Source organism: Bos mutus, chromosome 7 (assembly GCF_027580195.1).
Source record: "Bos mutus isolate GX-2022 chromosome 7, NWIPB_WYAK_1.1, whole genome shotgun sequence".
NCBI lineage: Eukaryota > Metazoa > Chordata > Mammalia > Artiodactyla > Bovidae > Bos > Bos mutus.
In genome coordinates this window covers 26,334,535-26,349,640 of record NC_091623.1, presented here as the reverse complement: position 1 = coordinate 26,349,640, position 15,106 = coordinate 26,334,535, and positions in this window count along the sequence as shown.

Genomic DNA, 15,106 nt, shown 5'->3' with positions numbered 1-15,106 from the left:
CTTTTCTCACATCCCATTACCCAGAACTTAGTCTCCGGCCCCACTTAGCTGTGGGTGACACGAGGCAATGGTGTCCCTGCTGGGAAGCCCCTCACCCAGCTAAAACTCAAGGACGTCTACACTCCAACAAAGTTAGGAGTTTAAGATTAACAGATACACTCTACTATGCATAAAAAACAACAAGGAACTACTGTATAGCAGAAGAAACTGAATGCTACATCTTAGAATAACCTAGAACAGAAAAGAATCTGAAAAAGAATACACATATGTATGTATATAAACGAATCACTTTGCCGTACACTTGAAACTCACACAATGCTGTAAATCGACTAAACTTCAATGAAAAAGTTGTTCTGAATAAATAAATGCTAAAAAAAAATTAAAGAAGGGAGAATGAATATGAAGGGAAATTACTGAATTGTATCTTTCTATTTTTCATAGTGAGAGAGACAATTCCTATGTAGTTTGATAAGTCCAGGGTCTCCAAGGAGGAGAAAGGGGTCTGGGGCTCTTGAGGAGGAGATGGGGGTCTGGAATTCTCAAGCAGGAGGAAAGGACAAACCTTTTTCCTTTAAGCCCAGAGGTGATGACTGCACAACGTAACAACTCATCTTGTTCAAGGATATGTTTTCTCTTAAAGTCTGTACCAATGATTACAGGACAACAATGTATTCTGCTTGAGGACAAGTTTCTCCTTCTTGAGAAGCTTCTGACTAATCCTGTCATCTTCAAATATATATTATGGGAGTGGGTCTGGTAAGACCCTTACAACCTTAAGACTTTTTTTCGATTTACTGTAATAACCAACCGAAAAAGTATATAACTCCCTTTCTAAGACTAAGCAGTGGGGGGCACTCTCCATCCCCCTTCTGATGTCTATGTCAGAAGCTTTCTCTGTCCCTTTTTCACTTTAATAAAACTCTGCTACACAAAAGCTCTTGAGTGATCAAGCCTGGTTTCTGGTCCTGAAGCTAAAGCTTCTTTGGAGATCACGAATTTGACATCGTTCACCATAAGCTATCTTTTTCATTTTGGAGGACCACATATCCTTCTTTGGCCTTAAGAAAGAGATGGGAAGTAAACTTTTTGAAGCCTTGCTTGTCTGAAAGTGTTCTTGATTGAAATTCCCTGGTGGCTCCCATGATAAAGAATCTGCCTACAACGTAGGAAGAAAAAAGGCAAGTGAAGTCGCTCAGTCGTGTCCAGACTCTGCGACCCCATGGACTGCAGCCCACCAGGCTCCTCCGTCCGTGGGATTTTCCAGGAAAGAGTTCTGGAGTGCGTTGCCATTTCCTTCTCCAGGGGATCTTCCTGACCCAGGGATCAAACCCAGGTCTCCCACATTGCAGGCAGATGCTTTACCGTCTGAGCTACCAGGGAAGCTCCAGTATGACCCGGGTTCAATCCCTGGATCGGGAAGATCCACTGGAGAAGGAAAAGGCAACTCACTCCAGTGTTCTTGCCTGGAGAATCCACGGACAGAGGAGTCTGGTGGGCTACAGTCCAGGGGGTCGCAAAGAGTCGGAGACAACGGCAGCTAACACTTTCACTCACGGTTCACCTGGACGGAGTGTCTAGTTGGAAGTCGTCTCCTTCTGGGAGTCTACAGACACTGCTTATGGTCTTTTACTTCAGTGCTGCTGTTAAGAAGTCTGAAGCCATCCTGATTCTTGATCTTTTGTGGTTAACCTGTTTGGTTTCCTTGTTTAACATTCTGGAAACTTGCAAAATCTTCCCTTTGAAATATCACGGTGATGTGTCTTGGGAGGGTCTCTTTTTGTACATTTTAGGGGCTACTTGGAGGTTTGAAGGGCCTTTGGAACTATTATTGAGCTATTTTATGGGTGCTTTCCTTCCCTCCATTTTCTTTCTGGAAAGGAACTTTCTGGAACTCCTAGCAATCGGATACTGGCTTTCCTAGACTTGTCCTCTAATTTCCGCTATATTTTCTCTCCTATTTTCTACTTTTGTTTTGAAGGACTTACTCATTTTTATCTCATTTCCCTATCAAATTTTTCATTTCTGATAATGTTTTTAACTTTCAATAGCTCTTCAATACTGCCTGAGTGTTCCTTTTTTCCTTCTAGAATTATTTTTGCTTTGTGAATGCCCAGTACTTGCTGAGTTTATTGAGAGTTCTAAAAATACTTTCACTGAATTTTTTTTCCAACTGTGATTTTTTTCCTTATTTCATAAAACTAGAATTTTTCCTTGTTCTCAGCTGTTTCCTTTTTAACTGTTTTTCTTATTCTTGTTCTCTGGATGCAGTCTTTTCTCTCGCATAGAATATTAATTCTAGTTAGGGCCTTTTAAAAAGTGGTCCTCCAATTCCAGCATTTTCTATGAGTTCCTATGTTCTGTTTCTGCTGAAACTGGAAGACCATCCAATGTTCTGCACTGAACATTTGTGACTGAGCTGTGTGTAAACACTTAAGTATGAGGCCAAAACCAGGTTGGCAGGTTTGTTGCAGGAATTGGCCTTGTCAACTGGTAAGCTCCACCACAGAGCCTTTTAAATGTCACCTTCTCAGCAAGACCTCCCCATCACCCAATTTAAAATTTCACTTGGCATTCTCTATCCCACTTGTTTTTTCTCTATGGCATTTATTACCTAACATGTCATATAATTTGGTTATTTTATTTACTGTCTGTCTTTACTGCTAACCTGCAAGCCTTACTTGTGTCTAATTATTCGCTGCCGTATCTACAGCACTTAAAGACTGAGTGCATGTGGCAGGCACTTGATAAGTATCTGTTAGGTGGTTGAATGAATGAATGAGTGAATGAATGATGAGATGTAGGTCACCCAGCTGTCAGCTCCTGCGTGTTTCTCTTTTCAGCTGTTCAGTCTCTCCAGTTTCTCAGCTGGGGGGTGGGCCTTGCCAACAGGTTCCCACTGCCAAGCAGGGAAAAGGGATTTGGCAGCCCCCAATCAGTGTGCAGACTCTCACGTAATTGTCTATTTTCTGTCTGTTCCTTGCTGAGTAATTCTGAGTGATATGCAGGAAAAGAAAGAACTATGGCCCAAAAAGCATCAAGAAGTTGGCAGAAGGGGTTGGCAGAGGAAAACAAGAGTATCCAGCCAAAAAATCCACAGCCAAGGCTCTATAACTTTGGTTTCCTTTGAAAATCAAGTGATTCAATCTCCTACACCTGTCTCACTTTAATAACTGCCTTCAGTCTGCCCCTTCCAGCCTGGCTCCTGGACTGGGACGCCCAACAGCCATTCTTCCCAATTCAGGGTTGTCCAAAGATGGTCCTGATGGAGAAACCACAGCCAGGGGGAATCAGTGTGGCCCAGCTCACACTATTTATATCCCCAGTGGGTATGACTAGGCCATCATCATGGCATTTGGTTGTAAGAGAAAGCCACACTCCCTAATTCACTGTACCGGAACAATTTTACCTGGGTCCTGGGAAATATTTTAAAGACTTGGCACTCCTGAGATATTTTAATTCAAATCTTTTTGTTACATTAATAAAGATTTTTTTTCTTATTAAGTACATTGGACATTTGAAGGGGCAGAATTTAATATTACTAATTTGTGGAAGAGAATTCTGGCCTGGTCCCTTTAAGCATAAGTGATATTTAAACATGGATCTATTTGTAGTTCCTGTCCCCAGGTGACTTGTCTGGCCAGCTGTGCAGCACTGACGAGGGGCAGCGGGCTGAAGGGGTAAAGGAGAGCCAGTGAAAGCAGAACTTTGTGTGATCCCTCTGAGACCTCACCTGGTGCAGCTGGGGTCTTATTCCTTGTGGCCCTTCCTGCTCCTTTGGGGTCTTCCTTCCCACCCGCTGGGCTGGAGCCTCTGCACCCTGCAGCTGAGCTATCTCAGGAGACAGCGGAGTAGCTGCTTCTGACTTTTCTCTCGTGTGCCTGTGAAACTTGGAATAGTCGGTGCGAAAACTACAAGTTGTCTTTAAGGTGGGATGGTGTGGATTCTGCACTGACTTTTCTGATGATTCTTCCAAGGCATCGCGGGACGATCTTGACTCCAATCTGCCCTGGGTTCTAACCCTGGTTAGACCACGGGGACCCAAGGACCCACTCTAGGAATGGAGGACCGACAACTCCAGGGAAGACCAAACTCGAGAGCTCAGCTGGCCAGACTGGAGGCTGCCCTCAACACCTAGAACAAATCTCCGAGTGTGGCAAGAGTGGGTGTAACGCTGACTCTGAGCGCCCTTAGCTCACTGCCTGGAAGAGCCCAGTCACAAACACAGTCGCTGAATGACTGGAGAGCACCAGAGGGGCAGGGGAGGAAAGGATGGGTCTCAGGCTGCCTCCAGAAAGAGGAGAACGTGGATGGTCCCAGACGGATAACCCCCAGGTTAGCAGCGAGGAGCCCTGCCTCTCCTCTTCACCCAGGAAGCCTGAGGCAGGCAGCAATGTGCAACGTGGTTTCAGGCCACAGTTTTTTTTTTTTAATAGTCTGATTCTATTCCTTTTTTATATGTATGTATACATTTTTTTTCATATTCTTTTCCGTTCTGGTTTTTTACAGGATATTGAATATAGTTCCCTGTGCTATTACACAATGGACCTTGCTATTTATCCACCCAATATATACATACAGGGTGCATCTGTTACGCCTAAGCTCCCAATCCGTCCCTCTCTCACCCCTTTTCTTGGTCCACTTTTGAGGCCAATTTACCCCAAACCCCTTGCATTCAGGTGCAGCCCCATGGCTGAAAACTGTTCATAACCTGAGAAATTCCCATCATCCAAATGAGGGATAGGTCAACAGATGCGAAGTGCTGCCTTACACATCTGGAGCTGGCAAGAGACAGAGCATCCCTCCTTTATAAGAATCTGTGGACTGGGGCATAAGCGTTTCTCACTAACAGGACGGTCTTTAGTAAAAGGACCCTTTTCTCCACTGATAATGTTTTGACTACAGGAGAGTGGACACTGCAGAACCTGGGGAAGGAGCTTGTGTTACTGAGGTCAGAGAAGACACACAGGTGTTCTGATTTACCATGGAGATACATAAAGAGGTGCCATGGTGTGTTCCACTGCATATATATTTTCTAATATTTTAACAAAGATGAACAATGTTTTTACCCAGTTCAAAGGTTTTCTTGGTCTATTTCCTCAGATGCCAGCAGCAGGGATAAAATGTAAATTCATTTGAAGAATCAGTGCATGTACATACAATTATCTATTTAAAACATTTTTTAAAAAGCATCCTTACATTCATAACAGCTTTTGATTGTTACTGTTGTCTCAGCCGATGGTTAAAGCACAATGACTACATCTGACTACATCTGGAGAGGCTGTGGCCCATCCCACTTTTTTTAATATCAAAAAAAAGAGGGGGTACAAGTTTGGCAATGTTGGAGACTACTTCCTTGTACCAAAGAGAGGGCTGACAGTGGTCCTCCTCTGTCTTCCTACTTGTACAGATCAAAACGTAGAAAACAGCATACAGGTAGTATCTCATAATAGTTAAAACCAAGGCATGGGTTTTATCCCACGTTTCCTAGACATTTTTAAAGAGGCTATTTAGTGTCCCCATTGGTTGAAACATGTTAATGTGAGAGTCTGCAGGGTACACTGATGGAAGGAGCTTGGAAAGACCCAGCTGCACACACATAGGATGCCAAGCACTTTCTAAGGTTTGAGCGTGTTTTCATTCACGTGGGCCTCAGAGCAGCCCAGTAAGCCAACTATTACCATCGTCACTTCCATCCTACAGACGGGAAAACTAAAGCACAGAGAAGCTGAGCTGCCCAGGGACCCTCAGCTGAGCCCGGACTTGAGCCCAGCAGGCACTGGGGGCACACACTCCCACTGCTCTGCCTTTTGCTGCAAAGGGGACTGTGTTTCCTGGTTTCATGGGATGACCGACAGAGGGCCTCCCTGGGGCCTGGGCACTGAGCCACACCTTCGAGAAACAACTTGCTATTTCTCCAGCAAGGGCTGCATCTGGGCTCGGTGTTCCTCCAAGCAGGTTCCTCAGAACACCGGTTCCAGGGCATGTTGATAAATAGTACATGAAGAAAGGGGCTTTATGGTCGAAAGCGTTTGGCAAATGCTGGGTTGCACAGTGTTCTGGCCCGCAGGTCATGCACTCATTTTGAGAGTCGCAGCCCTTTATCTGATCGACTTTTAAAATGTATGCTCCTGAGGACTGCCAGTTTCTGATCTGGCATCGAAGAAGCTTGGAAGTTGCTCCTCCATCCTGTCAAAAAGTGACAAATTGAATAACTGAGAAATCGATAACTCTTCTTAGATCTGTAAGAGAAGCAAGCTGCCCTCACATTGGAGAGACTGACAGGCAAACAGAGAATCTCAACTGACATGAGAATCAGTGCTGCAGGAGGGGAGCCTGAGCCGTGCTCAACAGCTCACAGCTAAAAACTCCAGGGGGACCCAGTCATCGGGGGCCCACACTGTTGTGAGTTTTAACACCTGGAGTTCTAACCAGGTTCTCACAGTGAATGCTGGAGGGAAAAAACCCCATGCTTTACATGGGGGTAGAGAAGAGGGAATTATTTGGAAATACACCAGAGCATTCTGTTTTTCTTAACAAGATCTGTTCTCAAGAGTTAACTATCTAGCTAGGGCCTAGCAGGCTGGAGTTTTATCAGAGCCTAACTGACCCGGGGGAAGAGAAAAACCCCAACTCCAAACCCCTCTAGCCTTCCAGAAGGAAAAGGGAAATTCCCAACTCCATTGACGTCACTCTACTTGGCTTAGACAGGCCCCCACGGAGGGTGTGGGCTCGAGAAGCACACGTGACACCCACAGGCTAGCTAACAAGAGGCCTGATCACAGGAATACAAGAGGCTCCTCGCCCTCCACACATCTGACCACCAGGAGAGTAAACTGCCTGTTTAGAGCAGTTATCCTGTACGACGTCTCTGGCTATCAGGGAAAAAAATGACAAGTGGGATTTATCTGGGGGTACAGTGGTTAGGACTGAGTTTCCAATGCAAGGGGGGCAGGTCCAATCCCTGGTCAGGGAAACCAAGATCCCATACGCCAGGCAACATGGCCAAAGGGGAGGAAAACACTAGGGCTTCCCGGGTGGTCCGGGGGTTAAGAATCTGCCTTGCGGTGCCAGGGACACCAGTTTAATCCCTGGTTGAGGAAAGATCCCACGTGCCGTGGAGCAACGAAGCCCCTGGGCCACAACACCTCTTGAGAGCCTGGGCACAGCAGCAACTGAGCCATATGTCACAACTACTGCAGTCCCCATGCCTCCAGCCTGTGCTGCGCAACAAGAGAAGCCCCCACAGTGAGAAACCTCAACCAGAGCAAGCCTGCACACAGCCATGAAGACCCAGTGCGGCCAAAAATAAACAAATCAGTCTTTCCGTAACAAAGAAAAATTATAGGTATATTAAAAGGCAAACCACACAGCTGGATGAGACAGAGAGGCAATAGGCAGGGCTGTTGCAAGGATCAGACTGGGAGTTTAAAACAGCTATCCATTGGCAGACGAATAGATAAGAAAACTGTGGTACCTGTACACAATGGAATATTACTCAGCTATTAAAAAGAATGCATTTGAATCAGCTCTAATGAGGTGGATGAAACTGGAGCCTATTATACAGAGTGAAGTAAGCCAGAAAGAAAAACACCAATACAGTATATTAACGCATATATATGGAATTTAGAAAGATGGTAACAATGACCCTATATGCGAGATAGCAAAAGAGACACAGATATAAAGAACAGACTTTTGGATTTTGTGGGAGAAGGCGCGAGTGGGATGATTTGAGAGAATAACATTGAAACATGTATATTATCACATGTGAAACAGATCACCAGTCCATGTTTGATGCATGAAACAGGATGCTCGGGGCTGGTGCACTGGGATGACCCTGAGGGATGGGATGGGGAGGGAGGTGGGAGGGGGGTTCAGGATGGGGAACACATGTACACCCATGGCTGACTCATGTCAATGTATGGCAAAAACCACTACAATATTGTAAAGTAATTAGCCTCCAATTAAAATAAATAAATTAAAAAACAAACAAAACAGCTATGATGAACATGCTAAAGACTCCAATGGATAAAGTAAACTGCATGAAAGAAGAAATGGGCAACGTAAGCAGAGAGATGGAAATTCTAAAGAGAACCAAAAAAGAAGTGCTAGAGACCAAAAACACTGCGACAGAAATGAAGAATGCCTCTGACAGGCTCATTAGTTTATGAGACATGGGCTATGTATTGTTTGAGCGTGTCCCCCACAAATTCATGTTCCTCCTCCAGGGGATCTTTCGACCCAGGGATCAAACTCAAGTCTCCTGCACTGGCCCGTGAATTCTTCACCACTACCCCACCTGGAAGCCCTGATAAGCTATCTACTCTGTGGCATTTTGTTACAGCAGCCAAAACCGATTAAGACTGAGGAAAGAATCTCTAAGCGTGAGGATGTCTCAAAAGAAACCTCCAAAACTTAAAAGCAAAGAGAAAGAAAAATTACTGAAAAACCCAGAATAGAATATCCAAGAACTACATACAGGACAGCAACAAAAGTCATGCAGGATAGGAACACCAGAAGGGGAAGAAAGACAGAAAGGAACAGGAGAAACATTTAAAGCAACAATGACTAAGCATTTCTCCAGACACCAAACTACAGATCTAGGAAGCGCAGAGAAAACCAAGAAGGAAAAAAAAAAAAAGCCAAAAAAATCCCATTACACTTAGACTGCTTAAGTGCTAAGTCACTTCAGTAGCATCTGATTCTGTGTGAGCCTGTGGCCTCTAGCCTACCAGGCTCCTCTGTCCATGGGATTCTCCAGACAAGAATACTGGAGTGGGTTGCCGCGCCCTCCTCCAGGGGATCTTCCCGACCCAGGGATGGAACCCAGGCCTCACGTCTCCTGCATTAGCAGGGGTTTCTTCATCACTAGTGTCACGTGGAAAGTCCCCACACCTAGACTAGTCATTTTCAAATTACAGAAAATAAAAGATAAACAAAGAATCTTGATGGAGCTACAGGAAAAAAAAAAAATCTTACTTATAGAAGAGAAAAAATAAAAATCACATCTGACTTCTCCTCAGAAACCACGCAGGTAAGAGATGAGTAGACTGAAATAGTTACAGTGTTGAGAGAAAATCTGCACCAAGCTAGAATTCTGTACACTGGGAAATGACCCTTCAAAAGTGAGGGAGAAATAAAGACCTTCTCAGGCAAACAAAAACCCAAAGAATCTGTTGTCAGCATACCTACTTGCAAGAAATGTTAAAAGTTCTTCAGAGGGAAGAAAAACAATAAATGAGCTGTTAAGCCCTGGAAGACATGGAGGCACCTTCAAAGCATAATACTCAGTAAAAGAAGCCAACCTGACAAGGCTACACGCTGTGTGATTCCAGCTCTGCCATTCCAGAAAAGGGAAATCTATGAAGACAGTGGAAACACCAGCGGTCGCCAGGGGGTAGGAGTAGGTCGGAGGAACACGCGGAGCACAGAGGATTCTAGAAAAGTGAAACTATTGTGTGGGATACATGTCATTATACATTTATCCAAACCCCTAGAGAGCACAACACCAAGGGCGACCCCTAAAGTAAACTGCCAGCTCTGGGAGACCGATGCATCCGTGTAGGTTCAGCAGCTGGTGACGAACAGTGTATCACTTTGTAGGGCGGCGGGTGTTAATATCTCGGGAGGTTACATGCATGTGGAGGCAGGAGGTATATGAGAAATCTCTGTATCTTCCTCTCAATTTTGTTGTGAAGCTAACACGACTCTAAAGAAAAGTCTATCAGAACAACAATTCTGCTCTTAAACCCACCGAACGTCACACACACACACACACACACACACACACAAGCGTTCGTCTCTCTCCCTTTGCTGACATACAAGGAGACGACAATAAAGGATGGATAGCCGTGAAACAGCCTCCCGGAGGGCGCCTCCAGCTTGACGGGGTGACGGGGAAATGCATTACATCTGGTGGCAAGGTGAGCGTGACCAGGCCCTCGGCCCAGTCTAACTCTGCAGCCCTTCCAGAGGTGCTAGAGCAGCATCTGTGTTGTGCTAGCAAACTGCACAGCCCTGGGCATCAGCACCTGCGAATGGCACCCTTAACAGAGCACTCGTTCAGACAGTCCTCTGACTGTAGAACTCTGTAGGTTGCAGCAAGTATGCCTTTACCAAAAGCAAACACACACAAAAAACTGTTTCTATTTGCTCATCACATGTCGTCACAAGGCTGTGCTGTGGGTATAAGTGGCGGCAGAGGCAGGGAGGGGGCGTAGGGAGCAGGCAGAGGAGATGGGTCACAAGACATTCATGAGGCCCAAACATTTACCCAGAAACAAACTTTTCCCGTTTTCATCCAGTTCTGCTGGCTTTCACTGAACCCATGTCACAGGATTACAGTGGTTATTGAATCAGTTAGAAAACATTTTTCCAGCTACTCATGTTTTCTCCTTCCTCCTCCATCCCTTCCTTCGTTTATTCCTTTTTCCAGTCTCTTGTTCCTCCTTTCTGTGAAAAATAACTTCAGTCCAGTTCAGTTGCTCAGTCGTGTTCGACTCTTTGTGACCCCATGGACTGCAGCACGCCAGGCCTCCCTGTCCATCACCAACTCCCGGAGTTTACCCAAACTCATGTACATTGAGTCGGTGATGCCATCCAACCATCTCATCCTCTGTCATCACCTTCTCCTCCTGCCCTCAATCTTTCCCAGCATCAGGATCTGTCCAAGTGAGTCAGCTCTTCCCATCAGGTGGCCAAAGTACTGGAGCTTCAGCTTCAGCATCAGTCCTTCCAATGAATATTCAGGACCGATTTCCTTTAGGATGGACTGGTTGGATCTCCCTGCAGTCCAAGGGACTCTCAAGAGTCTTCTCCAACACCACAGTTCAAAAGCATCCATTCTTCGGCGCTCAGCTTTCTTTAGAGTCCAACTCTCACATCCATACATGACTACTGGAAAAACCATAGTTTTGACTAGATGGGCCTCTGTTGGCAAAGTAATGTCTCTGCTTTTTAATATGCTGTCTAGGTTGGTCATAACTTTTCTTCCAAGGAGCAAGGGCTTTTAATTTCATGGCTGCAGTCACCATCTGCAGCGATCTTGGAGTCTAAAAAAATAAAGTCTATCACTGTCTCCACTGTTTTCCCCAAAAAAACTTAGGCATACTTTATAGCTTATGTAATTCACCCATTTCAGTTGTACTATTTAACAAGAGACTGTTCATGCAAGCTGCTCAGTTCCTACAGGAACTGGCCCAAGACCAGTTGTGTACTTGCTGCACTAAGTATAGATTTTCCTGGTGTAGAAGCCACAAGGATAGAATTAAAATCCTGGTTAGGCCATTTCCTAGCTGTGTGCCTGTGGCTAAGCAAAGCTCTTCAGCTTGGGTTCTTCCTATGAGAATTAAAAATAATTAACTGATTAAAATCGATTAAAAAAAAAAGAGAGAACTATCAAAGAAACCTCATTCCCTGGTTATTGGGGCTGGCTGAACCCTGCAACCAGCCACCTTCCTTTCTGACACCTCTATCAGGATATGTTGCTTGCTTTCCAGTCATCTGTCTCAGAGGGTGTGTGTTAGTCACTCAGTCATGTCTGACTCTCTGCAACCCCATGGACTGTAGCCCGCCAAGTTCCTCTGTCCATGGGATTCTCCAGGCAAGAATACTGGAGTGGGTCACCATGCCTTTCTCCAGGGGATCTTCCTGACCCAGAGATCAAACCCAGGTCTACCGTATTGCAGGCAGATTTTCCCTTGCTTCAAACATTAATGACAAGTGTGGTGTATTAATTCATCATACCTTTGAAGAATCACGATCAGATTAGACCTTGGAAAAGTTTCCCAGGACGAGGGTGGAGATGAAGGTGGGGGCGGAGGGATGACCTTGATGGCTCCTTGACCTTGGAGCCAGGGACATGTGCAGCCTCCATTTGTCTTCCCATATCACACAGAGCCAGCAGTGTTATTTAAAGGGAGCACCAGTTCCTGCCTTAGCTGGATGATTTGACATTTTTCTTAGAATGCTTATGGAGGCTGTCTGCTACTTGGTAGAGCTTGTAGGCTTCGCCGTCAGGTGTGAGTTCAGCCAGTTCTGTCACTTATTAACTACGTGGCCTTAGGCCATCCCTCGCTGAGCTCCAGTTAGAGTTGGAGATACTGACAGCACTGGGCTCCCAGGATTGGGCTGGGTCAACTTGATAATACTAATCATTAGAGGGTGCTAGCCCGCGCAAGACCCCGGTTTCAGCACCATATACGCGTCACCTCATTTGCTCCTCCCAGTGAAACCACGAGGTCGCCACATCCATGAGCTCCATTTTATACATGAGCGGATGAAATCCAAAGAAAGCCCCCAGGTCACTTGTCCAAGGTCATAGAGCAAGAGGTGGAGCCGAGATCCGGGCCAGCTTGGGCACTCTGGCTCTGTCCCTCATGTGTAGTCACCTCACCAGACGACTTTTCCGAGCTACATTATTTTCTCCTCTAAAAGGAAATGACATATGCAAAATGCCTGGCACTTAGCAAAAGGGCAGTAAACAGTAATGACGAAATAACAACACTTCAGTTTCCCTGGGCCTCACCAGCTTACAGAGTTCACATAAATAGTGGTAACAGAAATTTCACTCGATTATACCTCTGCCTGAAGAACACGAGCCCCAGAGTCTCCCAAAGTGACTTCTGGGGTGTCTCCTGTCCTTCTACCTTGCCCCTCCCTGCAGGTCCTGTCCTCAGGTCCCTTGAGGGTGGAGCCTCATTCTGCTTGAGTGACCTCTGTGTCCCCCACTGGGGTCAAACCTCTGGTCCCTAAGCAGAAATGGGCCATGAAAGTCAATGCTGTCAACCTGGAGACCAGCAGCTGCTGGGCTCTCCATCAACTGTGTCCCATTACATTCAACACACACTTCTGAAACTTTGGAAATGGTGCTAAAAGACACATAAATATGAAGTAAGATTCAAGAAGTCAGATGCCTACTAATGTCCTACACCAGGTCAGCCTTTCTGACCATATCCATTAAAAACAGTGAGGAATATAAGAGAAAGTGGTGGTGATGAGTGCGCAGCTTTGGAAAATGCCCAGATGATGCTTGATAGTACCTACTTTCAGTGATCTCTTTATATCTGAGTCTTGCCAAGGAAATTATCCCAGCATTTTCTTTCCATCTAGTCAAGGAAAGCATTTAAACTTCACCTGGGCATTGCAGCAGTGGACTCTGCCAGCTACCCCATTACCAAGGGTTTTATCCATGGCCACTCGAGGATTTGGGTACGTAGTTATTACAGACCAAAATGTCCTAATTTAATATGAGGCGATTCATTCCTCAGAGAAAGTCACTATCAATTCAGAAAAACAACCCTACTCCTCTTCCAATCCAGGGGACATAAGACCCAAGAAAAATGACACATTAGGGTACCCAGGTGACCCTGGGGAGAGAATCAGACAGGAGATTTCTAGGAAAATAAAAGTCTATGTAAACTCTAATTTTTTGAAAACCGCAACTGAGGAATTCATAGTTATTTTTTGATAGCCTGAGACTTACTAAAATTACAGGCAAAAACAAGATACTTGCTTTCAGGGGAAAGGACTGAAAAGCACTCAGAAGTTGGAAGCAAGCCTGTGCAAGGAGACAGTGGTTATCTGCTACCTACAAAAGGAATGCTCCAGACTCACAAAACTGGTTTAACCAAACTTTGTCCTACAAGTGTCTCCAGTTTAAAAACGATTATTTATGATCTGTTCCAATATTGTTTCCAGTTTTTATAGGGAACCTGAATATTTTTTTTTTAATTAGAAGAAAACAAAAAGGTAGGAGATTTTCAGGAAAAAAAGTATATTCTGACATAGTAGTAAAATCTGTCATTATTAACAGAAAATATTGATGAAAACTCAGATTTTCTGTTTAAAAGTGCATATAATGCTGTTTTCTAAGTCTTTCAGAATTTAATTTTACATTAACTCATTGAGGATTCACAGCCTTGTGTCATCTGTTGCACAACAGGGTAAATGACCAGCACTCAGGATAAGTGTGGGGCTTTCCAGGTGGCACTAATGGTAAAGAATACGCCTGCCAATGCAGGAGACACAAGAAACGCAGATTTGATTCCTGGGTTGGGAAGATCCCCTGGAAGAGGAAACCGCTCCAACATTCTTGCCTGGGAAATTCCATAGACAGAGGAGTCTGGCAGGCTATAGTCCGTGGGGTTGCAAAGGGTCAGACATGACTGGGCGTCTGGGCAGGCAAGCTTCCCAGGTGGCTCAGTGGTAAAGAATCCACATGTCAATGCAGGAGCCGCCAGAGACTTTGGTTCCATCACTGGTCAGGAAGATTCCCTGGAGGAGGGCATGGCAACCCACTCTAATATTCTTGCCTGGGAAATTCCATGGACAGAGGAGCCTGGAGGGCTATAGTCCATGGGGTCACAAAGAGTCAGACACAATAGAGCAACTCAGCACGAACGCAGGATAAGCCTAAAGAAACCCTGAACATGACAGGAGATTGGAAGGTCAATGGCAGTGCGAGGTGAGGATTGCAGGCTTAGTGTCTGAGTCCAGCCCACACCTCCTGAACCCTCTCCCCTCATCAACACTCCCCCAAGCAGAAATCATCCTGGGAAAGACAGGTCCAAGCCTCAGGGGGGACTCTGCTCTTTTGGTCAAACTCTTGTGAAGCCAGAGATCAAATTGCCAACATCCACTGGATCATCGAAAAAGCACGAAAGTTCCAGAAAAACATCTACTTCTGCTTTATTGACTGTGCCAAAGCCTTTGCCTGTGTGGTTCACAGCAAATTATGGAAAATTCTTAAAGGGATGGGAATACCAGACCACCTGACCTGCCTTCTGAGAAATCTATATACAGGTCAAGAAGCAACAGTTAGAACTGGACATGGAACAATAGACTGTTTCCAAATTGGGAAAGGAGTACATCCAGACTGTATACTGTCACCCTGCTTATTTAACTTATATGCAGAGTACATCATGCAAAATGCTGGGCTGGATGCAGCACAAGCTGGAATCAAGATTGCAGGGAGAAATATCAATAATCTCAGATATGCAGATGACACCACCCTTATGGCAGAAAACGAAAAGGAACTGAAGAGCCTCTTGATGAAAATGAAAGAGGAGAGTGAAAAAGTTGGCTTAAAACTCAGCATTCAGAAAACGAA